Below are 5,781 nucleotides of genomic sequence, written 5' to 3' on the forward strand. Positions count from 1 at the left end.
TCAAGGATATAAAACAGATTGGCCGGGATCTTACTAGAAATGTAACATTTTGAATCAGTGTAATAATCTTGTATTAGTCCTGAAGAAGCGGCACCAGATCTCACAGCATATATATAACAAGCAATTACTGGTAACGTAGGTTCTCTGACTCTGAGAAACAAAGACCACTTAATTCAGCCTAGCCTGAGTATTAGACTGAAAGATTCAGTGATACCTGAGTATTCCGCTTACTCCAACTCAACCAGTCAAAGGCAAAACATCCATACACTAGAATCTTTCTGTTTACTAAAGTATGTGAATGTATGGTTTAGCATACATGTATTAGTAAGATTACACTGGTAACAGCTGTGGATGACATCAGCTGTAGTTCTATTGATTGGCTGATTGTACATACACATGCAATACAAGCTATTATACCAACTGCTTCCTGCCATTCTACTGTACTATCATAAACCATTTTTTTCCTTATTTTTTCATTTTTTTCCCTCAAATTCAGCCACATCTAGTAAAACCCGAATTTCTGTTTTTCTGTAAACTGTCTATCAGTAAATGAAAAATAGCCATCTCCTGTTGCCCATGCAGTCTTCCTATAAATTAGCTGTCATTTGACCAAGTGACATGTATCCAAAACATAAAACTTTGTCGATCAGATCAGCCAAATGTTATGGTAAAACTAAATCTCTGACTGTTATTTCTGATGGTATTTTATATTCAATAATGTAAATACTTGCTTCTGCATTGTTTTCATCCTACATTTCACATGAAACAAATATCCTTAACTTCACTGACATTTTTCATTGACAGGGAAGTCTATTAACAAACATGCAATGGTTGCTCTATGTGTCAAAATTCATGTCTCCCCCTGCAGTTTTCCACTCAATTATCCAAACTAAGACTGCATAATTAACAATAAAACCAAACACTGGAAAGGGACAATGCTATGATCACTTGGACAAAAGTTTTCAACGAGCCATTTAGTAGCAGTTCTGATCAAAATGTGTTAATTTCGCACACTTCTTTCACTTATTGGATATTGCTAAATCACAACATCGCTGCTTTGGTTCACAACATAGAGAATACCAAAGTTGGATGATCATGTTGATCAAGTCTAATGATTTTTTTTGTGTTATTGCAGAAGCTTCTATTCAAAAGTGACTGTGTGGTTGTGACATTTTTGTGGAAGATATGTTTCTTTAGTTGAAGGGAATGTCTTGGTAAATAGTGGAGAAATTATCAAAATTTCAGTAATTAAGTTCAAAAGAACAATTTACTTTTGGACTATTTTTATCGCTGTGTTTGGTTAAAGGATATTGCCAGTTGTAATTTTTTGATAATTTGCATAACAATGTCTTGAGGAAATAGTTAGGTTGCATGGGTTATTGAGGAGTTACAAAGATTCTTTGGTGGTCTCCATACGACAGTGAGTTAAAAATGAAACAGCAGTTACATATTATCCTCTATAAACTATTATCTTCATTAACAAAATTAAGTGATCAAAATATTCTACACTGATAATTTTATACTGCAACATTTGCAATGCAAAAACCTATCAAAAATTAAACTTAAAATTAATTCAATTTTTCATAAAAAATTACAAATTTGTAATCTAAGTTATGGTGGTTTCTTTGTATTTCCCCATGGTCCATATATCAACGTATATTACACTGTTGACAGCATGTATGAACGCTATCTTTCGTATATATACATTACCAAATGTGAGCTAAATTACTAAATATTACAGTGATGATCGATGAGATTGCGATATAGCATGAGTTATTGTGAACTACAAGGTAGAGATATTGGTTATTTCTTCATGTGACTCATTTGACAATGCGATAGATTTCGGAAGAAATAGTTGCATGTCCCGATAGAGTTAGGCACATGTCATCATGGAGGTAATAGACGTCCGTCTGAATACCCCTATGGACATGTACCGATCGATACACAGCAGACGGCCTAAAAAGGTCAAACTTTGTCAACCCGGAAGTGAGAGGCATTTGGTACGTACCTTGCAGAATGTTATGTACACAATACTTTCCTTCCCTGAGAATACAATCTATCGTTCAGAACTGAAGAGTACGTTCATATTATATGTCTTACTAGTTCGAAAAAAGGGTCCTCCGACTTGCCATGACGTAAGGATCACCTGCTGCTCGTGATCGGTTATCACTTTTCAGTCAACAGAGCTCGCGCGCGAGCTTTACACTAGCAAAAATTTACGAGGCGGGCAACAACGCCGGTCCTACTCCCAGATCACCTGCTCCTAGATATGTGAAGCCTTAAACAGTAACACGAGTCGAGAACCCAATACAGCTGATTAACACACGTCTTTTCTGTGGTGTAGCGCCATTATATGTAATACAAACGCACGGTCGATCTCTGAGCGAGTTCTTAAAACAAATCGTCGCCTGACCAGTTGCTTACGTGTCTCATACGGTCATGGGAAAAATGATTGTTCTTAGTATACGTCATTTCCGGGTGCAGACGACACGGGTCAAAGAGCAACTGTTGCTTCACACCATAGCATTAGAATCACATTCGTAGAAAAACATCTAGCAATTCTCGTTCTTTATTCAATTCTCACGGTCACTGCTTGGCTTTCTGGTATCTATCGCTGTAGGTCATGTAAATCAGACTAAGATGCAGTGTTGTTTATATTGCAGTGACGAAATTACAGAAACTGATGGAAACCGTGTGCGGTATATCGAGGGCGTTCAGGAGGGAGGGGAAAACTCCGAATGAGGCCACCTAAGTAACCTAAAACGGAATTTACCGCGCAACGCATAGCCGGTGTACCTCAGTTACAAGTTAAATTACAGAAAGTGGGATTCCATCGTAGCACACGCAGACATTGAATTATAAATGAAAATTACAACAGTGATTTTTTTCCATTCATATTTCGAGCCGTGAGATCGTAATAATACTTTGCTATCATCATAATAAAATGACTCTTAGGGGGTCGTTACAGAGGTCACGGTCCTATGCTATGTAAAATTGTGACGTCACCAGCAGTTTTGTCAACACAGCGGGAGATTTAAAGGACGTCGGTGTCGCACAGGCAAGTAAAATAGTGGTTTTCTGAATATTTCTGAGGTGTCATTGACAAAAAATGTGTCGATAGCAACTGGTGTGTAACAAGTAAGAGAATACAAGAACAAAAATCATTTGGATAAGATTATCAACGGAAATTTCAAGAAAAACTTCGTACTTTGGAGTCAGTGGTTATCGTGCAACCTGGACACAAATTTGTCGTTTGGTCCAAATTTTTCTCGATCGCAAAATTTAATTGGGCATTTTACGAAAAAAATAAGATCGCTGAAGGGAAAACAGGATCCTTGACAAGTGTTCTGCAAAAAACTGTATAATTCTGAGTGCCCAAAAGATTTATCCAGATTTTTTTCTGGTGCGGCCTGTGTAGCGTCAGGTTGTTGCCAATGGCAACGTATATATTTATCATCCATACATTCATATTTTTGCTATTTCTGATATTTTGTTGGCCTGAACGACGTAGATTGACCTCTATTGTGTTGACTGTTGTGATTCATTTACTATTTGGATGCATTTTTTTTAACTTTTGACAATATTTAAAACTTTGGCTTTTGAATTTTTATTTTATTTTCAAGCAGTTTTGTAACATTAAGTGAAATTGCCCCTAATACAGGAATTTTGACTAATAGAGCATGCTCTACTCAATCACGATAAGTCCCTATCAATATCCCTTGCAATATTCCTATCTGCTAAGAAAACAGTGAAGAGATTAATGGCCTACATCTGTATATGTACACTGCATCTGCTTTGTATTATCTAAACATCTTTTTAAATCCCTTACTGTTTCCGTAGGATTGAAATAATAAATAATGAAGTTTGATAAATAAAATATACATAGAATATTGCCAGGGAAACTGATAGGGACTTATCAACATCCTTGCAACATTATTTCTTGCAACTACAGTAATACACAACAAATACTATTTCTTTCAGCTTGAATGGTGTGTTATTGCATTTGACAATGTGAAGTTACTTCAACCATTTAGTGATATCCTGGATGATCAACCCTACATTCATTTTGATACCAATCTTGATATGATCAATCTCGCACAAATAGAAAACTTAACCTTAATTTATAAGTGATCGGAGAAACTTAAATTTCAAGGTGCGTACTAGCTTAAAAGTATTTTCCGTCTTGTAGCATGGGCATACTTAAATCACAACAGCAACTGTCCCACAGAGCTTAACTGTGATGGGAAGGGGCCATTGAGGTACTCTCGAAGAGCAGCATATTAATTGGTCGAGTAAATACCTGTACAGTACTTAAATATTTGTAAGAGAGGCATGTAATAAAAACATTATAGCCAAAACAAGGGACTATGTACCCTCGGGGCAGGAGACCATTTGCCCTCCTTACGTCGGGCAAATGGTCACCTACCCTCGTGCACATAGTTCCATGTTTGGGCTATAATATATATAATTACCCGGTAACAATTAGTCAACAATTAGTGAGCTGGTACATCTCAACTCAAATTCTGTGCATGATTTATGTTCAATGGGTTAATTTTATGTGTGGCCTCAGACATTGTTTTTCTCATCTAGTGTTTCATAGAGGTTCCAGCCAGGCGGCTGAGCAACAAGGTAAGGATGAAAATATTGGAGGTAGAAACTTACGAGTAATTTTCTGTAAATAAGTACATATAGTTTATCCTTTAAATTAGGCCACAGTGATGAATTCTTTGTTTCACATCCCATGCACATGGGTTTTTGGAGGTTTAATGAAAAAACACTGTATTTCAACAGGACTTTCCCTTTACCTTTTCTGCCAACAAATCATTGCTTACAAACTTTGTAAAGTGTTTTTGCATGGTTGCAGAATATTGCATCGTTGTGCAAATTATGAGGTGAAAAAGAGGTTTCTGGTTTTCATTGTGGATATTATGTTTGGTAGACATTGAATAAAAATATTAAAGACTAATCATGGAAATTAATTTGGCTTGTTCCATTTCCAACTGTACAGTTGCTAGATATTATTATACAGTGCCTATATATTCTCATGTAGGAGTAACTCGGTATCATTTGGAATCAGAAAATGTATTTACATTTGTAAAGCTGTACTATCGATAACTGTTCCCCTGTTTTTATTATTTTGTCCTGTGTATCAAGTGTAGTTTCTCGTCAAACTCTGTAAAGCATGATGAATGTAAGTTTTTAGCCAATGAACACGACTTATTTGTGTACAATCACTGCTGTTTAATGTTGAAAATTGAATTTACATCTGGATTTAAAGTCATTTGACGACAAAAAAACAATCAGACCATACACAACCACATCCTGTATTAACAAGCAGAAAACTAGATATTTTAGGAAGCAAGAAACGTTATAAACAAGGATACACAGAAGAAAAATAGCGAAGAATTGTCAGAAATTACAGACAGTAACCCTTTGCTGCAGATGCAAAAAATTGTAAAACACCAATGTTAGAAGTCCCTATCAATGTCCCTTGCAATGTTCATATCTTCCTAGGGAAGTGAAGAGATTTGATCAGCACTTCATCTGGATATATACACTGCTTGAACACTGCTGTGCATTAAATCAGCTTTTCTGAAGTTCCTTGCTGTTCCTTATGAATATTTGAATACTGCATGGGAATTTGACAGTGCCTTCAATATCAAGTTTGGTATTTTATATTTCTTGCATCTGCATTATAAATCCTAAAGATCAGAAAAGGACAAGCGATAAAAATGTCTGTTTACTTTTCAGTACCAAACTCTGCAAAAGTCATAGAAAACT

The 5,781-nt window shown here is 36.0% G+C and overlaps 1 protein-coding gene across 1 annotated transcript in view; it reads right to left on the reverse strand.

The window, feature by feature from the left end:
* Positions 1–2,196, reverse strand: part of LOC139147090 (solute carrier family 66 member 2-like) — a 30,722-nt gene extending 28,526 nt beyond the window's left edge. The window contains 1 exon segment of the mRNA XM_070717952.1: positions 2,009–2,196. The gene's annotated coding sequence lies outside the window, so the exon portion shown is untranslated.
* Between the last annotated feature and the right edge of the window lie 3,585 nt (positions 2,197–5,781).

This window comes from Ptychodera flava, chromosome 13 (genome assembly GCF_041260155.1).
Source record: "Ptychodera flava strain L36383 chromosome 13, AS_Pfla_20210202, whole genome shotgun sequence".
In the NCBI taxonomy this organism is placed as follows: domain Eukaryota; kingdom Metazoa; phylum Hemichordata; class Enteropneusta; family Ptychoderidae; genus Ptychodera; species Ptychodera flava.